Raw genomic sequence first — 26,436 nt, forward strand, 5'->3', positions numbered from 1 at the left:
AAAAATAAACAGATGGGACCTAATGAAACTTAAAAGCTTTTGCACAGCAAAGGAAACCATAAACAAGACCAAAAGACAACCCTCAGAATGGGAGAAAATATTTGCAAATGAAGCAACTGACAAAGGATTAGTCTCCAAAATTTACAAACATGTTTTTATAAACTCCTATTTTACATTTTATTTTGGTACTTTTGGTATTTTGAGTACTTTATTGTCAGGTCTTCATTGGTAAACCCCTTCTCTATGACAGTACAGTGTGTACTCAATTTTGGAGCATGGAAAATACATGTACTTGTTTTGTACCTGTAGTTTGGATATATAATTGACATCTTTGTGCTTTGGTGTTTCAACAATTTTAAGGCTGTAATGAGGAGTCATATTTACAATCATTAATATATTCTCTACAATGAATATGCTCCCTTAATTAAATCATGATGCTAGAAAAACACGCACACACACACACACACAAAATAATTGTGAAGAGCCTAATTCCATGGTAACCGTGACAAATGGACTTTTGCTATAATAGATTTTGATGAGCTTATTTTCCATCAGAACAATGACTTTTTGTTATTAAAAAATCCCTTAACCTAATTTGATCTCTGCTTTTCAGCTTGCTCTCTGTTAAAGGCTGTGGTGGGCTAGAGAAATCAGAATCAATTTATTTTTCAAACCGATAGCATAATCTGTGAATCACTGTTCTCAGGAAGACTTGGTGATATTTGTTGTAGAGTTGGTAGATATCTTAAATCTTCTTTCTTTTGTTTCTGCATAATAGAAAAATCAACAAATAAGCAAAAAAAATCTTTGGTACTTTCCATAGAATTTCATTTAAATGTGCAGTAATGGATATGAGAAATTTTCATTTCCCCTTAAGTCACTTTTAATGTTCTACCCATAGATGGCAGCAAGTGACTAGACTGCTGGACCTTCTAGCCCCTTCCTATCAGACCCCTGGGTTGTAACCCTGGTAAAGGAAAGAACGTGGAAGACGACAGATTACCTCTCTGATGGATGTTTCATTTAGTTGTCTGAGAGGCGGTTCTTCTCTTCAGAGCTGGAGAACTCTGCTCTGCTCTGATTCTTCTTCTGAGGCTTCGGAGAGGAACCCCAGCAGCATCGAAGCAGCGGTCAAGGCCAAATAAGGAGGATCAAGGCTGAACAGGGAGGGCCGAGGCCATGCAGGGAGGGCACGTGGTTGAGGGCTTCCCTGGATTGCCCAGTGCCTCTGCCTCCTGCCTTGACTCGTTCAAGTCAAGCCTTAACAAACTGGAAGTGCTCTGACAATTCAGCCTCGTCCATTTGGTCCCTGTGGGTCTGGAGTCCCTCCTTCTAATTTCCCAACCTTTCAGCAAATTGTATTCTTAGGCAGCGCCTATCTGAGTCCTGATGTGCACTGCTGGCCCCAGGAGGTTGGAGAGTCAACGTGCAGATGATTCTAGACAGAATAATTTAAAGTCAGCATAAACTGATTGGTAGATATATGCCTTTTATTCCGTGCTTATTATTTGTCTAGTACTATATATACAACTTCTCATTTACTACTCATAAGGGCTCTCTCTATAAATTAGAGATTATGAATTTAATTTGACCAATGCAGGAGTGGAAGTGAATTAACTTGTTCAAGTTTGTAAATCTGGTTTAAACTGCTTTGGCTAGTTTAAGGAGGCCCCTTCCTGAGATGTGGGAAGACTTTGACCTTCTCAGTTAGTATGTACAGATTACTTCCATGTGCATCGTGAAAGATATAAATGTTCCATATCTTTGAAGACTTTACAGCGGGAGGGCTTACACACAACAAAATGACATCAAGGCAGCAGAATTTGAGAAAACCCAAATTATGGTAAGTAGGATCTTTGGAAGATACTGGAATAAAAGAGTTTTCATAGATACGAAAGAGGCCTGGGTAGAAATGTAAGCTAAATAGAAGGCATATTGAACTCAAGATGAACTATCCTATTCTTTCAGTTTCCCTTGATTGGTATAACATTAAACACATGGCTAGTGTACTCACCTGGCAAGGGCCAAATTGTATGAACTGGATCTTCTCAAATTCTCTTGGGAACCTAGGACCTGGATCTGCTCTCAGAATATCTCTGGTGATATAAGTTTCCTGAAGCATGAGCAAGAGGTATTTTATAAGAATCCACAGCTTACAAATGGCCAATAAGCACATACAAAGATCTCAACATCATTAGTTATTAGAGAAATGCAAATCAAGACCACAATGAAATACCACTTCCCACCCATTAAGGATGGCTAGAATCAAAAAGTCAGAAAACAACAAATGTTGGTAGAGATGAGAAGAAATTGGAATGCTTATGCACCGCTGGTGGGAATGAAAAATGGTGCAGCCACTTTGGAAAACAGTCTGGCGGTTCTGATTAAACACGGAGTTACAAAAGGACCTAGCCATTCCACTCCTTCGTTTATACCCAAGGGAAATGAACATGTATGTCCACACAAAAACTTGTACGTGATTGTTCATAGCAGCATTGTTCATAATAGTGAAAATGTGGAAACAACCCAAATGTCCATTAATTGATACATGGATATATCCATACAATGGGATATTATTGAGCAATAACAAGGAATGAAGCACTGACATATGTTACAACATAGATGGACCTTGAAAACACTGCGTGCCAAGTGAAAGAAGCCAGTCACAAAAGACAATGTATTGTATGGTTCCATTTATATGAGATGGCAGAATAGGAAAATCTACGGAGACAGAAGTAGATTAGTGGTTGCCTAGGGTTGGGAGTGGGACGTGAGGGGATAGAGTAATAGCTAAAGAGCATGGGGTTTCTTTCTGGGGTGATAAAAATGTTCTAAAATTGAGTGTCATGGAGATTGCACAACTCTAAGTATACTGAATCATACATTTGAAGTGGGTGAATTGTACGTACGTGAATTATATCTCAATAAAGCTGTTAAAGAAAAAAAAAAAGAATCCATAGTCTGCTACAGGTACTTATGTAGAACTTTGCCAGGTACTCTGCTAAGCGCTTTACATATGTTAACTTTTGTGATCTTCACAACAATCTCATGAGGTGGGGACTTTAATCTTCCCTATTTCACAGGCAGGGAAACCTAACCGTAGACACAGGGGGATTGAAGGATGCTGCCCAAGGTTATTTAGCTTTCAAGAGGCTGAGTTAGAGTCTCTTGGGTAGAACTAGGAGGCTCTGGATCTCTGCTCTTAATCATAGGTCATGCTGCCTGTGAGAGAGGAAATCACCTGGTTAAACCCCTCCTCATTTAATATACAGGAAGAAAGGGCACACTTAGGGTGGAGCTGATACAGACGTCCCATCTACTGCTCCCCATCGGGGACTCTTCACTGAATCCTGTCACCGAGGTGCAGAAGGCTTAGCAAGGACAAAGTCCTAGCCGTTGACATACACAGGAAGACAGTTTTCTCTTAAACTCTATTTGTATTATTTTTGAATCTGGGAGGAGAGGTAGGTCAGAATGCATAGATGGTGTTGGAGGAGTATTAGAAAGAAAATGATGGAGCAGGCCATAAAATTGGTTGCGGATTTGGGATTTATGAGTGGTAGAGTGAAATAATATGCAAGCATGTCCATGAAATAGTGCCTGTTTCATTCTTCATTATGCATTATCAGAGGATTTCAAGGCAACTAAAGTTGCAGAAAGATCTTGCCTGAAGTTAGAGTGATTCTTTTTTACAGGAGAAACTCTTAGGTGTTCCACATTCCACTTCTGCTTCCCTGTTAAATCTAGTGAGAAAGTGGGAGGCTAGCAGCAGGCTATGGAGAAAGATGGGGGAGCAGAGACAAACCCTGACGTTCTATGAAGTGACTTAAAGTCAGAGTACCAACGAAAGCCTTCGGAATTAGCGTATGATCGAATTCCCCATCACTAGCTATCTTTCTCCGAGCTAGTTCCTCCTCCTAGCTATCTTTCATGCATCATTCTCTTATTTACCTAAATCAGCCTTCTACAGCAGACCTCCGACGGCTCTCATGCTCCTCCTGTCTCTTTACAATATGGGCAGTCATCTGGTCCAAGGTCTTCTGAGATTTCTTTGAGCCTGAACTATCTTTCTGTTCTCTGGCATTTTCATCTGCCTTCTTGAATTGTTCAATTGCTCTGTTTGTTCCCATTGCTGTCTCTTGAACGGCTCAAAATGGAGCTGAGCTTCAAAGAACACTCGAATATTTGTAGTCTTACATTAGATTTGTAACTTTGAAGGTTTCCCTTGGGGGGGATTCCTATGTCTGTGGGCAACATTAGATTGCAACACGGTCAGAACACGGCAGTGGATCTGTGAATCCAAGACACAAGGGAAGAGCCATCCCTGCAAGAATAAAGGAAATAAATTTGAGGTGAAACAGAACAACCATAAAAGGAAGGCTGTAAGGAAGCATCCTGGGAAGCAGTGATAAAGGATAAATGGCAGCTGTAGTCAGGCTAGCAGGAAGTGACAAAGGTTGGGTGACTCAGTTTGAATGAAAGCTCCCAGTTATGGACAGATGGAGAGGAATTTTCCCACAGGTTGGGATAAGCCTCCAGGGCCCAGTAATTATACACAGCCACTATTTAATTTAGCAATGAACGTGAAAAGAATAAATAGTGATAACCTTTCAGCTTAACTTAAGTAAACGTAAGATAAATGTTTTCAGTAAACCCGTATAAACATATCCAGGACAATGAAACAAACTGTAGCTTAAATCAAGAAGACAGCCTTGGTCTTTTAGATTCAGCCCTTTATCATCATCCTTTTTGATGATGATGATAATAGTAACAACAATAACAGTGGGCTATTATTATTATTTGATTTGGTTTGGATTAATCTGTATGGAAAGTCCGTCATTCACTCTTATCGGTACTGATGTATTGCCCATAAAGTACCATCTCAATACTGAGCTAGATGGAGAGCAGTGTACAGCACTTAGCAGGTACAGTGGGCTGCCTGCCCAATATCCATGCCCCCTTTTGCTTGCTCTCAGAACCCATTTCTTTTTTTACCTGACAGTGTGCCCAGCTCCAGCGAATGATGTCATTGGTCTACACCGATCATGGCTTCAGAATTTCTCTTCAATGGTGATTGGCCCAGGGTGAGCATGTGACCCAATTCAGTGCACCAAAACTAAGGCTGTTGAGAAATTCTGGGGAAAAAAATGTTCCTCCCTGATTAAAGGGAGGAACATGATGAAAAAGGCCTTTTGTCACATCCCATTTCTACCTGTTGGAGGTAGTTGTGTGAAGACGTGACGTTTGCAGCCATGCCAGCCATTTGGGGACACTGGCAATTACCAGGAGAGGACAGCAAGGAGACAGCAAGAGCCCATCCTTTGCAGATGTCATGAGAATTGCCTTCCTGCAGAATTGCCTTCCTCTAGACGTCTTGTTTTATGAAATAAACACAATTATTGGTACTACTTTGGGTCAGTTATTTCCTTCCTAGTAGTTGAAGGCATCCTTCCTGCTCTAAGTTGCTATGGTCTGAATGTTTGTGTTCCCCCCAAATTCATATATCGAAACCTACTGCCCAATGTGATGGTATTAGGAGGTGGGGCCTTTGGGAGACGCTGAGGTCATGAGGGTGGACCCTTCATGAACGGGATTCATGCTCTTATAAAAGAAACCCCAGAGAGATCCTTTCTCCTTCTGCCATGTGAGGTTAGAGCAAACAGATGGCTGTCTATGAACTGGGAAGTTGGCCCTCACCAGGATGAATCTGCTGGCACCTTGATCTTGGACTTTCCAGCTTCCAGAACTGTAAGCAATAAATGTTTGTTGTTGAAGCCACTCAGTATATGGTATTTTTGTTTTGGCTGTGTTGGGTTTTCGTTTCTGTGCGAGGGCTTTCTCTAGCTGCGGCGAGCGGGGGCCACTCTTCATCGCGGTGCGCGGGCCTCTCACTATCGCGGCCTCTCTTGTTGCGGAGCACAGGCTCCAGACGCGCAGGCTCAGTAGTTGTGGCTCACGGGCCTAGTTGCTCCGCGGCATGTGAGATCCCCCCAGACCAGGGCTCGAACTCGTGTCCCCTGCATTGGCAGGCAGATTCTCAACCACTGCGCCACCAGGGAAGCCCAATATATGGTATTTTTGTTATAGCAGCCCGAAAGGACTAAGACACAGGTGCTTTAATGTAATTGATCATTTTGTTGCCACAAACGTGAAAACAGTCAAGACGAATATCTGGGACGTATGCCGTTTGTTTGGCCCAGTGTCCCCCGAGGCTGAGCTGTCTTTCTGCTCCCTGGCATTTCAATCACTTTAATCATCTGATTTTGCACACACGCGTTCCAGTTTTACACATAAAGTCCCTAAAGAGAAAACAAAACCAAATTAAAAGTTTGCTTAAGCAAATTGATCCTATAAAATCCTTTCGGAGTAAAAGCTGATGAAACAAATGTGTCTAGCGCTAGGGTGTTCAGGGCTAAGCAGGGCAAAAGTCCAAGAAGGAAAAAAAACCTCCAACAAAAGAAGCCCACGTGAGTAATTAGGCACGCAGGGAAGGAAGCTCAGATTGCAACTCCAAAGCTGGGCTTTTGTGCCAGTAGGAGTGCCTTCAGAGCGGCGGGATGAGTTAATTTCCAGGCCACCTTTTACAAATGGGCACCTCTTTAGTTTGCCTTCACTCAAAACCCCCAACAACAAACCACCACTTTCCACACAAAAGAGAAAAACAAAACAGATCCTTGATGTGCACTCTTGTCTGACAACTAAACAAGATGCCACAGCAATGACCCAGATGGAAGTTACACCTAGGCTGGGAGTTCTATGTGGGATGAAATACTTACCTAATTAATTCAACAAACTGCCAATGGAGGGCAAGACACCAGGCTAAGGGAAAAGAAGCCATGCTAGGGGCTATGAGGGATTCAAAGAGAAGACACCCAACTTTGTGGTTCAGGAGTTTTTATTCCTGACATATGCAAATACCACCCTAGCACAAAATGCAAGGTAGTAAGCTCAACAAGAGAGATGCAAGGTCATGTGCTTTGGGAGCTACTGGGTGATTCTATCCCACCAAAAGGATGAGAGATTGCTTCAGTGAAGGGTGGGCATCTGAAGTGAGATTTGAAGGGTGGGTAATATTTGAACCCGGGGAAAGTTGGAGAAAAGGGCACTCCAAGCTGAATAAACCTGTCACTACAGATGGACAGTATGTTTTAGTTCAGCTGTGGCCCGAAGACAATGTAGTAGGCATTACAATGGGAAAAGTAAGTTAGTGCCAGATCGCAGAGAGCAAAAGAGTTGGGCAAGGTTGTCTTTCTGTAGGCAATGGGGAGTTACAGAGTGTTCAGGAGCAGAGCATGGCATGTTCGAAGCTGTGCTTTAGGAAGCCAGAAACAGTGAGTCACATGACACAACGTGAGGGGAGACTGAAGGTCACATGACCAGTTAAAAAGCTATTATGATGTTTCAGATAAAATACAGTAAAGTCCTTACTAGAATTAGGAGAATGAAAGTGAGTAGGAGGGTAGGTTTGAAATTTAAGTAAAAACATGGAATTGACAGAATGTGGCAAATTGCCAGAAAGCAGAGAAAAAAGTTCACCGGGGGGTTTCCTCTATAATGTGAGTTTCTGAAAGGACAGAGTACCTCCCAGCCAACAGGTTTTGTTTTCATGAAAATCAAACTGTCCTAATGAATGTCTTTCCTGTTAAATGAGTTAACTGAAGCCCCTTGTGAGTCTGCGGTCTCCGTCGGCGTACACAACAGGCAGCTTTGGAGGATTGCTGGCTCGCTGCCTTTCTCCGGCAAGCTGTCATTGAGGAGGTTGACAATGGCGCTGGTCTTGGCGACACTGGATATCCATCCATGGGAACCTGGACTGGGACCAGCCGGCCTCTTCACTTCCAACACGCTTCATTATTAATCACATTCTGCTTTAATATTTGCTCAGCTCTTTTGAAGGCGGTCTCAAAGAGAATGTCAAACAGAGAATTCCAGAAAGGATGTGTGTGTGTGTGTGTGTGTGTGTGTGTGTGTGTGTGTTCACCTAGAAAATAAAGTCCCAGCTCTTCAGCTGGAAGAACTAGGGTCCCCTGATGCTGTTAGTATTGAGAGTCACCAGGAAGTGGGAAATTCCAGGAGGGAGGAGAGTTAGGCTCTGTGAGGTCCTGTTCACCAGGAAAGAATTTTTCCAGGGCTAGATTTTACTATCCTGAGTCTTAATTTTACTAAAGAAAAGGACTTTTCCTTACAAAAGTCCATACAATCTGGTCTTTGCTACTGTCCCAATATCATTCCTGCCACTGGCCCATAAATACCTTGAATTCTGGCCACACTGAATCAAGGTCTCAGAATATGATACACTGGCTCAGCATCTTAGCGCCTTGCAGCTGTTGTTTCCCCTACCCGGAATGACCCCCTTCCTTTATTCAAGAGCCAGTGGGAAAATTACCTCCTTGGTGGCCATCAAGACCCGAAGCCTGGTCTGCAGACTGCTACAGAAGGCTCACCACCTGTGCTACGGTTACTGTCACCCTTACCTGCCCTGCGCGCTGCCTTCCCTCAGGGCTGGGCTGCCCCTTCTTTGTCTCTGGATCTCTGGTCTAGCCCAGAGATTGCACGTGGAAGGAATAAAACCTTTGAAGTAGCTAACGTTCATCAACAGTAAAACAGGCTAGTGTCTTACTAGTGGATTATTCTTCTCTTGGTATATCTGTTCTAATTTGTTAAAATGTCTGTGGCTTTTCTTTTTATTAGAGGTTGACCTATTTGGCGCATTCCCTGGTCTTCATCCAGCCCCTCTGCTGAATTAGATTTCTCCGTGTAGAAATCTAATTCAGCGGCAAGTATGGCCTTTTGCTGGTAAGGTCAAGAAGCCACTGGAATGAGATCAAGGAAGAGAAAAGGTTATTATAAGGACATGGCTATTTTACAGCATCCAAGGATAGAAAACAATTTATGGCCGGCTCCCTGCGAGCTAGAACCTGGAACTGGGAAACCATCCGGTTCAGAACCCCTTCACCAGGCCTTTACTGAGTGCCCACCATGCCAGCTGCTGTTCTTGGGGTGAGGGCATCAGCATGAAAGGGCCAGAAAAGTCCCTCTGGTCTGGAAGCTTGCATCCTAGAAGCAGGGGTGGTGGACAACACACATGTAAGCGAATGACAATTTTAGAAGATGGTGTTTTGAAAACAATAAAGGAGGATTATGGTGTGATAATGAGAAACTGGGTGCTCTTGCAGATTGGATGGCTGGGAAAGTTGTCTTCGAGTGGGTGACATTTGAGGGGGTATCGGAAAGATACAAGGGAGGCGGATCTGGGCAGGGGTCTCGGACGGGAATGCACTTGATGTATTCAGAGAACAGACAGCAAACCCGTGAGGCTTTAGGCCTCTTAGAGGGTCACACAACTCTGGTCTCTGTTTCTCTCTTTGCAGTTGCTTGTCCTTTTGTGCCCTGGGATGAGCATGGTGGTCAGCATTGGCCGTGTATCATACATTCCAGCTCCGTCCACTTCCACCCACTCTTCTTTCAGGAGAGAGAATCTAACTGGCCCAGGTAATCTCCCTCAGCACGGAATCCTTCACGGCAGGCCAGAAACCTAGAAGGCATTCTTGGTGCAATCCTCTCCTTCCTGTCCTGGAGGAAACCCCTTCCTAAGACTTCTCTGTTCTTCCTCTAAATGCCTCCTTAATCTTTTCACTTGTCTCCATCTCCTCTGCCATCACCCACCCAGCCCAACTCAAAATCATCTCCCGCCTGATCTACTGCATTGATACACGCATGAGTCTTCCTGTTTCCAACTTGCTCACCCCAAATCCGTTCTCCATAAACTAGAGTGATCTACAAAACATTGCTAATTGGGAAGATAGCCTCATTCATGTGGTCACGCCTGTTAGAAGCTTTGGGGTGGATTTTTTCAGACTCTAGTATCTCCTTGCTGGGAAATTTGATGCACTTCCGGGTTCTCAGGGTTCTTTGGTTCTGGGAATGGTTTGGAGGCAGAAACATTGAGAAGCACCCTTCTAGCCCAATATTTTAAGACTCACTGCCAGCTCCCTCTTGTTACTGTAGCCTTGATCTTGTCCCCTGTTCTAAGAACAGCATTCTTCCTCTCCCAGAGCTTCCTCACATCTGCCCTCACTTCCTTTGTGGACGATTCATTGGCACTGCCATTATTAGCCATTGACCATGAGGGTGTTGACGAGAGATCTTGTTCTGCCCACTAGAATAGGTTCTTCCCAGGAGCTGCATCTGTACCTGATGTTGCCTGATTTAGCAAATAAAGATGGAGGATGCCCAGTTAATTTGAATTTTAGATAAATGCAAAGAATAAATGTTTTGGTATAGGTATGTCCCAAATGTTTCACGTCCTGTATTTTATCTGGAAACTCTACCCTGTCCTTTGCCTGGAGTCCTCCCCACCCCACTGAGCAGAGTTTGTCTCCCACCTCTACCCCTGCCTAAGCTGCCCTGTCTGGCCACTGTAAACCAGCCTACATCTGGGTATTTCCTGTCATCTGTGCCTGTCTAGCAAAGCAAGGTATGCTCTCAGAGTGATGGTGAGGCAACAGTGGGAGGCTGCTGGGCATCTTTGCTTCGACGTGCTGTGTGTCTCATCCACGAAGAGCCTGTCTGGTCACAACACCCATGGCTTTGATGGCACAGAGTTCTTCATTTATAATCTTCAAAAGACCTAGTCACAAGGAGGGCCTTTCAAATCATTTTACTATTATAATGATGTGTACAGCACGTGGTTTCCCTTTGATACCAATTCTAGTCTCTCACTCCAAAAGTATTTCAGCATTAGAATCACTTAGAACCTTTGATCAATGAGCTTTACTGAACCATCTAATTCAAACTTATGAAATTCTTTACTGGGAATAAGGGCAGCCTTCAATACCCTCATTTTATAGACGAGGAAACTAGAAACAAATCATTTCCATTCTGCTAAGAGCTAATTTGCAGCTGTGTCAGGGATCAATAAGTAAATGAACTATGAATTTAAAACATAATGTCGGAACTGGTTTCTATTCGGACACATTTTTGCCGCTGGAATGAGCTAAGCTGTGAGTGTGGAGAAGGTCTGATGCCAGGGATCCCTGAAAAGAGGTGTGAGCCTCTATTAATGACCCGAGAAAAGGAAGCAACATCTTTACACTGCCTCTGAATACAACATTTTTGAACACAGCCCCAAATTAATTTATTTAAAACAAAACTTATTTAAACCAGATTAAAGCACATCAAAAGTTTAATAGAATCTGGTCGATATCAAATTATACTTTTGGCTGAGGTATCATGTCGGATCTCTCCATAGAGAGCTCTTGGCAAGGAACTGTGATGTATTTGCTTGTTTAACTCTCTGTTTCCCTGCCATTTTTCCCACTGGCAAATAATATGTATATATTCTTAATTGGGCTGCACAATAAACACCAGGGGTTAAGAAATGTTAAATAGGACAGTGCTTCTCAATCCTATATACTTTTGCCTGTATTCTCCAGGATTCTTACAGGATACGCTTCTCTAATTAGCAGCAAATTCCTCACACTGATGTTGATATGTCAGATAGCTCAGTGGTTAAATACATCGCCACTTCCAATTATTGACAATAATTTTCGCAATACCTGGATAAAGAGCAAGGTAATTTCAAAATTCATCCTATCTTTGTGGAATGGATTGCAGTGAAAAGTTAGTCCTCCTTCAGCCCTATCAGCAATAATGGATCTGTTTGGCATTGGTAAGAAAGCTAGCTAGAGCCATTTGGGAATCCATAGTCTTTTGTCAACCAACACATTACACAAAGTGCTCATTTCAAGTTAGGTGACATTCTTGTTGTTTGCTGGATCTTTTATTTCTCCCAGAGATTCACAATGATGAATGAGTTCCTATACAGAGCTCATTTCAAGTTAGGTGACATTCTTGTCATTTGGTTGGATCTTTATCTCTCTAAGAGATTCACTCTGATGAAGGAATTGAGAATGTTAATTGGGCATCTCTTGGAGCCTTTGAAACAAATATGATTTAAACTGTCCTGTATGGCCACAGGTTTTTTAGTCCAAGGGACCCAAATACCTTCTTCGAGCAAGGATGTCCATACCACTTACAGGCAGTGTGTAAAGGAGTGTGTTTTTCTCTACTTGCAAGGATACGATAGTCAATATTTGCCTTTTAGAACAGATTTGCCTAGTGTCCTGGTTGAGGGGGTGGTATTGGGAGGAGAGGAAGTTGTGAGTTCTGAATTTTTAGCTTCTGTAGCCTCTGCAGGATGTTTGGTTTTTTGTTGTTGTTGTTTTTGTTTTTCCCCAAGACTTCTAAATGGCTGGAACTGGGCTTTTCCAATAATTTTGAAACTATCCATGAAGAAAATTAATTTTAAAATAGACAACAGAAGTATTTTTTTACATGTGTTTCGAATGTGTTGATATTACCTCATTAAACAAGGTCAGAACATGACTAGGAGGCAGGGGTCAAAGGAGATATACTTAATGAGGTTGTAACTGGAGAAGACTGAAGTTTGTTTTTTGTTCTCTGTTTATTCCTAAACTCATAGCTTAATGGGATAAAACATATTTGAGCTCAAGCTCTCAAATAATTTAAGGAAATTTCTTAGTGTGTAGTGCTTAAGAGTCTAGTAATTTGGCTACTAAATAACTTTGTGACCTTGGACAGAGTGTGTAATAAAGATTAGCTATTATTATGATTTATAATTGAAAAAGAAATAAGGACTTGGGTAGACAAATTCCAAATTATAGAACAGGAAAATTTTTATATAAATGTTTCAGTCGAGATATCTTGTTTATTTTACATATTAGGGATTTGATGATAATATATAGAATGTATATTATCTTGAGGATATTTGTTGCATTTTGTTAAACCTGGAAATTTTATCTTTTATCAAAATGAAATTATTATGAATGCTGATGTAATTGAAAATTTTCATTTATTTTGCTATTTTAAAATGGATCAAAATATCTCTTTGATTTTGATAATAATTTTATAACCAGTTCAGGGGTGAGGAGAATTAAAATTTGATGGCTCAGACACAGTGCCAATCAGTTTATTTAAAGGAAGATGAAAAGATTTGTTATGACTAACCAGACAAATAAAGACTAACCAGAATTGAAGGTTAAGAGAAAAAGTGACAGATTTGACAAAGTATAATAAAAATAATAGTTAAAATTTATTCAGCATTGTATATGATCAGGCATCGTAATTAGAATTTTTCATACATTCATTTATCTCATTCTCAAAACAACTCAATGAGGTAAGTACCATTGCGACGCCCGTTTAGCAGATGTGGAAACTGAGGACCAGATGTATTAAACTGCTTTCCTGGGTCATGTAGCTAATAAACAGTAGAGCTGGGATTCAGGCCCAGGTAATCTAACTTTGGTGTCTGTGGTAAAATCTTTCTAAACTATAAGCAAATGAGCTACTATTTGTCTATGACATTCTTCTATAAGTTTAACATTTTCAATAGGTTGAAAACATTGACCTAAATTGCTATATTATGGCACATGTATGAATTGGAAAGCATTAATGAGCTAATTATATTTTGTTTTAACCAAAAGTTAACTTTGGGTTTCTTGATGATTTTTAGCATAAACACTAGTTCTAAAACGGAGCTGTCCAATGTGTCACATATGTAATTTAAAAGCTTTTAGTAAGCATGTTAAAGTGAAAAGAAACTGTGATAATTTTATTAATATATTTTATTTAACCCAATATATTAAAAATATTATTTCATCATGTGATCAATATAAGGATTATTAATGAGATATTATACCTTTTGCGGGGTTATTGTTCCAAGTCTTTGAAATCTGGTGTGTATTTTGCACTTACCGAACATGTCAGTTTGGACTGGCCCCATTTCAAGTGTTAAGTAGCCACATGCGGCTAGTGGCTACTGATTTGGATGGCGCACCTCTAGAAGATCTTTTTAGGAAAGTAAATTCATTATTTTACATACTTCAAAAATGGTGAGAATAAGAAAGGCCAGTCATGCATCCATACAATAATTTTCTCGGCTGTACTACCTTCATTTCCAACTTAATTCATTGGATTAATGGCCGCCACTTAACTTGTTCAAATGATATCTCCTGGCAGGTAAGGTGACAAATTTTAAATGGATGGTTTCCTTACAATCTTGTAATTTTGTCTGAGAGCTAGAATGGGGTAGACCTTAAGATAAAACTAAATCTCCTTGGGAAAAGCAAATGTCTACAAGAATACCTCACAGAATAAGGGAGAACCAGGTCACGAAGGAATTCACTACGTGTGGGCCCAACGTGGGCTTTCTCAAGCCTTCAGCATTCGGGGTTAGGGGTGGCCAACTCAACAGTCATTCCCTGTTCTGTACTTAGTTCTCAACCAGGCAGCAATGCATAGGTCAACAAACATTTATTAAGGGTCTTTTGATTCTTCATTGAAAAATTACTAATACTTGCTCACTGAAAAAAAAAATCAGACCAAATCGAATTGCATATAATTCTTCAATTCTTAAACTGTAGTTTCAGTGGTAATCACTATTAACAATTAGGTGTGTATTTCCCCAGACCTTTATCTATATGTCTATGTCTATGTTTCTACCTACCTAGAAATTTCTTGTACAGAAATGGGATCACCCCATTTATATTGTTCTGAAGCCCCTCTTTTTTATTTAATAAAAAATCAGTATCTTTTTATGTATTTTATATATTTTGTTCTTTTTAATGGCTGCATAGTATTACACGGTATGAGTGTGCCAAATTTATTTAAGCACATCACTACTGATGGACATACAAGTTGTTTCAAATTCTTGCTATTACATAATTGCTGCAATGCACACCATTGTACATCTATCATTATACACTTGTGTATTTCTGCATGACAAATTTCTGAGAATCGAGATAGCTGGGTGAAAGGGATGCACATTTAAAATTTTGACAAATACTATCAAAGTGCTTTTCAGCCTGTGGGAAAGACCTCTTCGCTTGACTTCATCTGGAAGTACCAATGTTCCCAGTACAGGAAAATGGCCAACCGTTCTGAGGAACAAGCTGTTTCTATTCTCCACCATAAAATGAATCTTCTATTTTCATTAATTAATATGTGTAGCTTCAATTGGTAATAACATTGTTCTGCTTTAGGGCTTCTCAGATGGGTAGCAAACCCAGAAAACATCAGCTACCCTGGGGTTTTGTTATAAGTTATTGACATTCCTTTGGTGATTCACAAGTGCCAGGAAATAAATGCCATGCTCCCTGGGGTCTAGACGAAGACGTTGTACGTTTTGGGTTCAGTAACTGATCTTTCAAGAAAACATAGTATGGGGTGATGACTCACCCCGTGGTAGCTGTCCTCCAGCTCTTGTCCTTTGGAGGAAGCATTACTGTGGGTGTGCTAGTACTTTTCCCTCCCTCACCAAGTATTTCCTTAGGAGAGGATGCCTAGCATGTGTCAAGGTTGGCCTCACCCTTATCTTCTCCGGAGCACGGTGGCCTGCAGTGCACGGTCCGGGCTTGGCACAGAGAAAGCCAGCGCTCAAGGTAGACGCTTCGCAGTCACCGCCAGTGGTTGAGCAGTGGCAGCAGCGGAGATTCACAACGCAGCCTCAAAGTTGAGTTTCAGCGTGTAAGGTTACAAGCGTATCCTGTGTTGACGATAAAACCTGAAGCCCCCTTCCCCCTCTTTCCTACTGGGGCCCTCCACCACTGGAGTGAGCCCAGACCCGCTGAGGCGAAGCTGGGTAAGAGAGGGAGGCGGCGGCGGCGGCACGGTGCGTCTTGGCAGCTCCGAGGTTGCTGCGGCAGCGGCCACAGGAGCACCGGGACCAGTTGCTGCACACTTCGTCAGTTCGCACTGCTTTCTTCTCTCTTCAGTGCATTTCCATTTTGAGGGTACAGCTCCAAAGGAGAAAGGTGTGGAGGGGGCTTTGGAATGTCCAGTGTGGGACGCCAAAGGGGGTGCCCACTACGAGGCAAAGAGGAATTGGCCCTGGCCCCAATTCCCCTCTTGCTGGGGCGAGACCGACGCTTTGGTGACGGAGCCTGAGAGAGGGGTGTGTTTGTGGTGGTGGCGGCTCCTTGGGGGTCCTTGTCCCCTCGCAGCAGCCAGACTGCTGAGGAGAAGGGCAAGGGTCCCGGCGGCGGCCCGGCGGGTCCCGGGTCCCGGACCCCGGGCGCCGGGGGTGTCCCCACTGGGCCTGGGGGCCCCGGCGGTTGCCATGGTGACGCAGGGTCGGTGGCTCCGCGCAGTGGAAACAAAGCCGCCCGCCTGCCCGCCCGCTCCTCGCCCGAGCTCCTCCTCCGCCGGCGCCTCCCTCCCCTCCCAGGCGCCGCCGCCGCCGCCGGAGCGGCTCCCGGCCCCGCGCCCGCCGCCGCCGCCGCCGCCACCGCCACGGCCGCCGCCGCCACGGGCCAGGTAAGGCGAGCGCGCCCGCCGCGCGGAGGGCTCGGGCCGGGCGCCGGGGGTGGGGGTCCGCCCGCTGCGGGGAGCGGGCGCCGGGGCCCGGCTGCACCGGAGTCCCCGAGGGGCGCGTCTCCACCGGAGACGGTCTCCCCGGCCGCCCCGCAACCTCGGAGGGCGCCCGGGGCACGGCGGCGGCGGCGGGCGGCAAACTTCGCGGTCGGCGCAGGGCCCGAGCCTCCTCCCGGCGCGACGGCCCTGCCGGTCTCGGCTCCGCTCGACGGCGTACGGGGCGCGGGGCTGCCCGGAGACGGCCCGGCGCGCGGGTGAGGCTGTGCGGGGAGGCGGGGGTGGTACCTGCCTGCGTATCCTTTCTCTCTCTCCCCCTCCGTCTCGGCGTGTTATCGAGGCTTGTAGAAAAAAAAAGATATGAAAATATTTACCTCTGGACTTTCATGTTTCCTAGTTGATTCTCTTTGAGGACAGGATGGTGCTAGGGTCTCCAAGGGAACAAACGAGACTTTTTTTTTTTTTTTTTTAAACCATCTCTGAAAAGTGAGCCCAGGCTTCCATGCCTGGGACGGGAGCATTTTGAGATGCTTCTGAAGTTCGTTTGGATTTTGAACATAACCGCCTTTATCTTTGGAAGGTGTGACTAAATGGGAAAGGTAGCCCGGGTTTCCCATCCGGCAATACCAGCGTTAATAGGATCAATACTTTGTAGATTAGATACTTGGCACCGATGTCATTGCTGCTGTTTCTGGAAGGTATTGTGTTCGCGCTTTAAGGAACTGGAAAATGCCTTGCGTTTCTATGTGTGAGGAAGCAAACCAAAGCACCTCTGAGGGCAGATATCTGGGCGGTGTTTGCATCTGTTTATGAGTGTGAGGAAGAGGGTTACGATGGCTTTGCTAAGCGCATTCAGGTACTGGATGGGGAATTGCTCAAGTTATGGGTAACCTCCTCTTTTCTCAACGGCCCCAAGCCTCGCCATCATTTCGTGATATTTAGTTTGTTGCAGACACAAAGAATGGATTAAAAATAGGATTATGAAGACTGTTTCGTAGCAACTTAGGTATCATCTTAGGTGTACTCATGTGAAAGACGGAAAACAGTTTTCATTTTTAGAAATATAACTGATCGATTCAGAAGGAAATAATGTATTTGTTAATATTTTTTTAATTGGGGAGAAATGTCCCATTGCTAACTGGAAAATAATTCAACTTATTAAATTGTATACCCAACTTAGTAAAATAATTTATAAGTTGGAAGAGGTCAGTTAGAGAACATTATATGGAAAGCAAGAAATTATATTTTTGCTAAAAGGTAGTTAACGAGAAGAGATCATTGGCAGTGATCATTTTGAATTGCAGTTAAGTTGATTAGAATTACGGATGTTAAAGCTACTTGAGGTGTCAGACATAAAGTGATATTCCTCTTCCCTCTTTTGGGATTTCAACACCTGTTAGCTAGCTGATTACTAGGTTTCTGAGTCTGTTCATATTAGCTAGTAATTTTTAAAATTTATTTATTTATTTATTATTTTTGGCTGTGTTGGGTCTTCGTTGCTGCAAGCGGGCTTTCTCTAGTTGCGGCGAGCGGGGGCTACTCTTCGTTGTGGTGCAAGGGCTTCTCACTGCAGTGGCTTCTCTTGTTGTAGCGCACAGGCTCTAGGCACGCGGGCTTCAGCAGTTGTGGCACGCGGGCTCAGTAGTTGTGGCTCGCGGGCTCTACAGCGCAGGCTCAGTAGTTGTGGTGCATGGGTTTAGTTGCTCCCCGGCATGTGGTATCTTCCCAGACCAGGGATCGAACCCGTGTCCCCTGCATTGGCAGGTGGATTCTTAATCACTGCACCACCAGGGAAGCCCTTTGCTAGTAATTTTAAGTCATGTCACTTCATTAGAAGATTGTATTGGAAACTAAAGAATTGAGTTACAGAAACAATTTACAGATTATTTCACAACTGGGTTTGTTGTTAAACTGAATTTTACCTGTAAAGTGATTCACAGATGTTCTGCTAAATACTCTTTGATGATGGTAGTGAAATGGGACATTGATTAAAATGAAGTCTATCTGTTTTCAGAAGATAACCAGGAGAGAAAAATAAGTATTTTCTCATTTAAGCATGAAAGGCAACCAGGATATTGAATCCTGGTCCTGTTATATAGACAGAATATAGTTTCATGTTTTGTAACAAAAATAATAATTTTTGTGTTCTTTCTAAGGCACCAAGAGTACAGCTTTATTCACATCTCTGTTAGCAAATCCAACATTCAAGTGAAAGTATTCTGGACCTGCTTTTCAGCCACGTGGGCCCCTCACTATGAGTTCTAGCCTGTGGCACTTAGTTTGTATTCTGAAGAAAGGAGATAGCCAGTGTTAATTCAGCACAATAAGGGCTCATGTTTTGCCTTTGCTGCTAGCTCACACAAGGCACAGGATTCAAAATAGTTTGGCATCTTTAAGGCTGTATCGCTTTCTGCCAAAAAACTAAAGTCAGTAAACATCAGCAATAAACAGGCATGTATTGCGAGCACCGCTTTGTTCTAGTGGTTTATTTACACAAGCTCTGAAGCAGGAAATGAAGCTTTTGTCAGTGAAGTGAAAAACAGCAATTTGGCATGCTTATGTATGTTACTAGCATCATGAGGTATGTGCAGAACCAAATAATGAAAGCAAAAAGTGCTGTGATATCCACAGTACCTTCTTAGGAAATGCAAATGGGAGTGTGGTGTACCTCCGTGGTTGAGACTGGCCACCTGGTGGAAGTAGGGAACGGCACACAGCATCCTCAGGTGTAAAATAGCAGTTGTCACTCTCCCTCATTCACAGTAATAGGAGTCTTCTGCAATTCTAGGCTTCAGAGTCTTAAAATTAGAAAAGTCTTAATTTTGTAAAATTATTTTATAATTTTGTAAAGTCATAGTTTTATAAAGTCTTAATTTAATGATTAAAAAAAAAAAACCTGGTCCTAATTTTTGGTTTACGTTGTAAAATTTGGTCTGATAATTAAAACCACTGCCATCGTTCTACCTGAAGAATTACGTAACTTGACTTACCAAGCAGGTCCAAAGAGATAAAAAGAGCCAAGGCATGTTCTTGTTTAAGTAGGATTAACCTTGTACTTGTGCCATTGAAAGTCATTTGTTTGTAACCATATGAGCCTGCATGGACAGTATTAGGCCACTGAAGCCTTTGTTGGCTGTTTCTGGGTCAGTGTTCTCTAGCAATTTCTAGCACTGTGGTAATGTGATGACTGCTTGGTAATTTAGCACGTTGTACAATGTGTTGTAGCGTTTGTAAAAGCACATTTCTGAAAAAGTGATAGTTTTTTAAAAATGATTTCTTCATTACCAAGACACTTAGGTTTGGATTTGTGGCTGGGGAGAGTAATGTTAGCCCCGTGACCTCGAGGAAAAAATGCTATAAATGTAAGGTATTGTCAACTGACCTGCTGTGCGTGGTGGGTATCGATCATGACCATTGTGCTGAGAAAAGGCATGGGAAACCCGCGCTGGTGGTGATATGAAGGGGTGTTTCATGCCGTGGATTATTAGTAGGGATTGATGGAGGTTGAAAAACATTTGTGGGCCCATACTTCATTTTTTTGTGCCCTCAGTTAAAATGAGGATAAACTCTCTTAAGCCATTTTAGAAACCACTTTACAAAATGGGAAACACATATATTTATACAGTCTAGCACAGAATTGGAGTGTTATAAACATAGTTCGAGGTCAGTGATTGATTTCCATATGTGCCATTTCTTTGTAGCAATTATATAGTTTCGGACATCCGTCAGCAAATGTTTATCAAGTGTTTCCTTCTCTTTATTCCGTATCACTTGATAAAGTCACCTGAGCTCTTATGGTTGAGGACTTAACTTGTTTTCCAGCTGTTATGATTATTCTTTTATTGTATGTGTAACTCATTACATACAATACCCAAATATTCTCCATTGGCCTAGTTTTCAGCCTTCCTTTTCTTATGGGGAAAAGTTACCAGTTAATTCTTAATGCTATTTAAGTAATTTTATATCCCCAGGGCTTTTAGAAAATATGAGTTGGTTAATTTGTTATTCAATAAGAAAAATATTAGAAACTTAGTTTATAATGGTGTGTATTTTTAAAAAACCCACAACACATGTTATAATCCTTAATTTCACATTTTGGACATGTACAGAGGTTGCATGGTGGATAGGAAAATTTGGGATCCTGTTAGGTGACCAAGTGCTCATTTCCCTAACTGCCTGGATCTAGATCTCTGCTTCTTTACTTCATAATCAGTTGAAATGAAAGCCAAAGACCCTCAAAGTGGAGGCTTCAGTGAGTTAAAATGTGTTAGAAAGGGAGATTAATATACACTGAGACCCCACCGGGCTTGGAGTGAAGGGGAGGGGAGGAAAAAGATGGATGGCACTGATCATCTCTTCAACACCTTATGGTTCAAGATCCTGAAGCAATTCCCCACGGGCTGTTTACATGGTTTCCAGAGACTCCTGCAACAGAGATGCTGTTCTGGTCACTTATCCCCGCTTTTTCTCCCAACTGAGTAAAAAGTGACTCCCCTGAATTGTGGTGCAAGTGCACTTTGAATATTATAAGCCACAAATTAGGGCATAAGAATAAAGATTTTCGACACAGATATATTATATAATCTAATTGGTCAGGGAGGACAGTTAGATAATCAAGACAGTAATGGAGCTCTAAAATAAAACTGTGTGTTTGTCCCACATATTTGAGGTGTTCAAATGAGAGATTGTTGCTCTGAGTATCAGTCCATTATGAACTGTCTTCCCTCTATGATAACCAAAGCCGTTCAAGGGAGACATGGCATTTTACACAATTTTATCACTACGTGTTGTGTCAGGCATAGTTGTATTGAAGAATAGATGCTTACTCAGGCTCTTGAGTGGTAAACCTCTAATGAAAGGTTTCTGTGTGGTCTTATCTGGCATTTCGTCTTGTTTCATATAGTTTCCTCCGACCCTGGTTAGTATGATTGCAGTTCCATCTTTTTTCTATCAATCAAACCCTTGCTAGTGCTTCCTAATAGAAGCTGTGTTCTAAACACTTTACAAATATTAATTTATTTAATCCTCTTAAGAACTCTATGAAGTAGGTACTACTGTGATTCCCCATTTTCAGAAGGAGGAAACTGATGTGATCTTTCTCTGTTATATTAACCTACAGGTACACAAAATGTACCAGATTCCTGGCTTCTTTATGTCAAGGAATGCAGCAAGCTTTGCTTTTTAATTCACTGAAATAAAGGCACTAATTGTTATGGCACTTGGGCTTTTTTCTTATTTTAATGAAAAGAAACAAAACCTAAAGTCATAAAACGAGAATCATTTCTTCATAGTGTATTGTGACATATGCCAGTGTTTTCTATACTTAAAAAAACTAGAATAGGCTAATTTATAGAAAAGATACTTTTGAAGGTAGTTGTTCTTTCACTTATTATTTGTATTCATATATTGAAAGAATATATATTCCCTACGGTGTTAGCCTTGCTATATACATGTAAATATATCTTTTATATGTGTCTATTTTGCATTGCCTTATGTAGACTATCATCAGTCTAGGCTCACCTTTTAAAAAAAATTGAAGTACAGTTGATTTACAATATTATATTAGTTTCAGGAAGACAGCATAGTGATTCAGTATTTTTGCAGATTATACTCCATTATAAGTTATTACAAGATAATGACTATAATCCCCTTTGCTATAGGCTCATCTGTTCTTTTCTCAGTAGCTCTAACCTGTCCTGAGGACCAGGACTCCTTCTCACTCATTCTCTTCCAAGAGAACTCTGTGTATACCATCTTTTTTTTTTCTTTAACAATTTAGCATGTTGTTTGAAAATACATGTATCTGTTTTTTGTGCTAGACTGTAAACTTCTTAAGAACAAGAACTGTGTCTTACTCATTTCCAAAGATAAGATAGGTACAAATGTGCTTTTCTTATTTGAATACTTAAAAGATTTTTAATGTGATATAAACTTATCATTTTTAAATCTAGTTCCAAAGTCAGTATTGAGGGCCTTAAAATGTTAATATTAGGGTCTTAGGAAAGGGACTCAAATTTCTTAGAGTAGCATTACTTCAGTCATCCAAGTTTCAAAATGTGTCATTAGGGCACTATAAAATTACTTTGAGCTTTTAGTTATTTGAAGTACGACATTAGAAATCAAATACCACAATTTCATTTTCAATTTATTTGGATTCCTGAAGGGCATATCTTAAAAGGTTATATATAAAAAGCATAAAAAACACTAGCTAGCTTAATTTTATACTAGCAGTTATGCATACACTTTTGATTATTCTAGTCAAAGAGAGCAAAAAATGGATCTTTAAAAATCATTTAAGTTTGTCTTTATAATGCTTTTCGTATTTTACCTTCTAACCCCTCTCCCCCTTCTAAGCTCATGTTCTCACTGTCTCCACAGAAGAGTGATTAAGTGTTTTAATTTCAGGGGGCTTTTCTTATTTAAGCTATATGAAAAATAAGATTAAATAAGAGACAGGTGTCCACAAAAGCAAGTAATGAAATATAGTTCTGTAGGTTCTTTTAATAATAAATATTGTAATAGCTATCATTTATTGATCACTTACCTGGTACCAGGTAGTCTATTAAGTGTGCTACACAAACTGTCTTTTTGATCTTCACAATAACTCTTGTTTCCTCATGTGTAAAATGCTAATAAATAGCTTATCCAAGATCGCACAGAGTCGGTACATTTAAAAACATGATTTGCGTGATAAATCACAATCTGAAGTTGACTATGATTGCTTTGTTAATTACCAGCCAACAAAGAAGGCCTTCCTGCTGCAGTGAAGATGCTTTTCGATTATGTATGCTTTGGAAAGAGTGGCAGTTGAGAACTGCCTGGTGGGGCAGATTCAGGATGGTGGGTGTGGTCAACTTCGAGAGGGGAGATGGTTCTCAGGAGGTAACCCAAACCATATGTCCTTGTTTATGTTCATTGCTGCAGACTCCAGGTGGGGTTTTTGTGTAGAAGGAGGGGGAGAACGTTTCCCCTGAAACCTATTTTTAGAATTAAAAACAAAATGAAAAGGAATTATCTTCTCTCTCCTGAATTTGTTTTATTTTGTACTGTGCCCTGGATTCAGAATTAACCCCCAAAAGGGCCATATGAGATGTTATAGGATGAAAAGAAATGCAATGAAAAGTCGCCCAATAAATGTCACATCCCTCAGGCTGGATTTCTTGAGGGTCAGAGCAATATGTTCTCTGTCACTGCAGGAGAGTTCCTTGTCTTAGGAAGCTGGAAGCCTGGGGTATGGGGATCAGAATGAAGTCAGAAGCCTTGAAAACTGTTCTCATTTGGGTCACTCCCTTGTACATCACGGTTTTTTCCTGGAATTCCTACTGCAAACCTTTCTTGATAGCTACTGGGAAAAAAGAGGCATGAGAGACTTTTAGTTAAAATCTTAACAGCATGTAAAAGCTCACTTTTTGGAACAATTAGTTATTTTTGTCGATGTGAGCTTTTTTTCAGGTTCAAGGGCAATCTGAGAGTCAGTAAAGCACAGTGGTTAAGAGCATGCATTTTGAAGCCAGGCAGCCTGTATTTGAATGCTGGCTGTGCTACCATCTAGCTGTATGACCTTGGGGCAGCTACTTAATCGTGCTGTGCCATCATTTCTTGACTATGAAATGGGGAGAATAATATTACTTACTTCATTGGGTTGTGAGGATTAAGCGAATAAATATTTGTAAAGTCTTAATTATTAGCTGTTAAGAGTATGTTTTGTCTACAGAAAGGACAACTGATATTTGATGTTTTTACAGGTAAAAATAAAAATCGAGTTTCCTTTAGGCCTGTAAGTTCCAACTTACTTATCTTCTTATTCTGCTTGTAAATCTGGTAAATGTGAGCCATCACCTTCACTTTTTCTTTGATGAAACTTTAGTTCAAATCAAATAGATTGAGTGCCTTAAACTATCAGTCTCATTGATAAACTTCGTTAAATGTAAACCCTTAAATATTTTCAATTGTGTATATAAATTTAGTATATTTGATTTTCTTTTTAAACAAATCAGATGCTTAGTGGGCAAATGTATGACTCACATGAATGAAACCTTTCCAAATACTTAGCTCAAGTTCCTTTGACTGTTCCATCACTTACAGAATTAATATTTTATAGACATAGCCAAATCCTCTTAAACATTTCAATCTAAATAAATCATATGCCTAAATATAGCACACATTTTAAACGAGAATCACAGGGCTAATCTGTCAGTTTATGTCAGATTCTTTTAAACATTAGAAACATAATAATTATGCACAAACTGTTCTAATTAATATAAAACATATTTCTAAACTTTTCTAAAAAGTATTAACGTGAGTCTGATTTTCTTCATCATGTCTATATTTAACTCTGAACCTTCTCTAGATTGGAAAGGCACTTACCCATTGGAAACAAGTTTATTATCTCAGGTAAGCTGGAGGTACCATTTTAAGTGAACTTTCGTTATCGTACCATTCCACATTGATTTCAAGTTACTGCTTGACTGTTTTTCATTAAAATATGGCTCCTATTGATCACAGATCTAAGGCTTAGATGCTGCACTTGGGCTACATACATCCTGGATAATTCTACCTGTGACCTTGAATGACAGGCTTCACCCTCTTTTGTAGTCACCATGACAATAGGTGACTCCAAATCGTGCTCTTCAGATAGTACTGGTGTTTTAATCCTTAGACCATTGCTGTCCAATATGTAATTTTAAGTTTCAGGTAGCCACATTAAAAAAGTAAAAAGTGATTTTTTTTTTTTAATTAATTTTTTTTGGCTGTGTTGGGTCTTCGTTTCTGTGCGAGGGCTTTCTCTAGTTGTGGCAAGTGGGGGCCACTCTTCATCGCGGTGTGCGGGCCTCTCACTGTCGCGGCCTCTCTTGTTGCGGAGCACAGGCTCCAGACGCACAGGCTCAGTAGTTGTGGCTCACGGGCCTAGTTGCTCCGCGGCATGTGGGATCTTCCCAGACCAGGGCTCGAACCCGTGTCCCCTGCATTAGCAGGCAGATTCTCAACCACTGCGCCACCAGGGAAGCCTAAAAAGTGATTTTAATAATAGATTTTACTTAACCCAACATATGCAAAATATCATTGTAATTTCAACATGTAACAGTATAAAAATTATTAACAAGATTTTTGACATGCTTTTTAATTTTTTCATGAAATCTGGCATGTACTTTACACTTACACAATTTCTCAATTTAGATGCTATATTTCCACCAGTTACAATGAAGTGTAGTCCTGCCCAAATGGTAAAGTTGTAGTTGATGGAAAAATATTTGACATTGCTTCAATTTCTAAATTTAAATTAATTAAAATTAAATAAAATTAAAATTTCTTTTCCATAGTTGCGCTAGCCGTATTTCACATGCTCAGTAGCCAAATGTGGCTTGTGGTTAACCATATGGACGAGTGCAGCCCCAGACTGGATTCAGATTTGCTTCTCACCTAATTTTTCTGTCAGCTCCAGACTAAGCCCCACTGCTGTTTCAGATATCTTCTTCTACTCAGTTGGATTCCTCATTTGTCCAGCTCACAGTAATTTTAATGGCATCCGATTGGCTTGAAAGGCATTTTAGTGTCATTTCATTAAAGCCCAATTTCAGCTCTGTTCTGTTTTTACGACTGGTTTCTCAGACAGTGTTTTCATTTGTTCATTTACAGCAGTAGTAGTAGTTTCAAAGGAGATGCACTGTTTCATCATACGTAGTTTGCCATGTAGAGAGAAATGTTAAGACTTAAATGTAACCCATGTGTGAGCCCAAGTGGCTGATTCTGGCAACCCTGCTCCTTTCTCCTGTCTGCTCACTCTCCTGCCATCCTCGACAACCATCTCTCATCTTCTTCTCTGCCCTCAAACATGTGCCCCCTCTTGCCTCCTTGCCCTCTGCCGATGACCTTGCTTCTAGAGAGCTTCCACAGGCTTCTACCACTGCGTCTTCAGTCTCACCTGCTTCTTCTTTTTTTTTTTTTTATTAATTAATTAATTAATTTTTATTTTTGGCTGTGTTGGGTCTTCGTTTCTGTGCGAGGGCTTCCTCTAGTTGCGGCAAGCGGGGGCCAGTCTTCATCACG

General features: G+C 41.3%; 2 protein-coding genes across 13 annotated transcripts in view; both read left to right on the forward strand.

Annotated features, from left to right (window-relative positions):
• NOL7 (nucleolar protein 7) overlaps positions 1–26,436 on the forward strand; it is a 342,745-nt gene that overhangs the window by 188,780 nt on the left and 127,529 nt on the right. The window lies entirely within an intron of this gene.
• The window catches only part of RNF182 (ring finger protein 182), a 74,507-nt gene continuing 53,871 nt past the window's right edge, over positions 5,801–26,436 (forward strand). For 2 of the 12 annotated variants that reach the window (XM_082415265.1, XM_082415271.1), the window contains exon 1: positions 5,801–15,546. The gene's annotated coding sequence lies outside the window, so the exon portion shown is untranslated. The other 10 variants (XM_082415266.1, XM_082415260.1, XM_082415259.1 and 7 more) reach the window with 7 other exon arrangements.

This window comes from Balaenoptera physalus (assembly GCF_965194825.1).
Source record: "Balaenoptera physalus genome assembly, chromosome: 11".
Taxonomy (NCBI): Eukaryota; Metazoa; Chordata; class Mammalia; order Artiodactyla; family Balaenopteridae; genus Balaenoptera; species Balaenoptera physalus.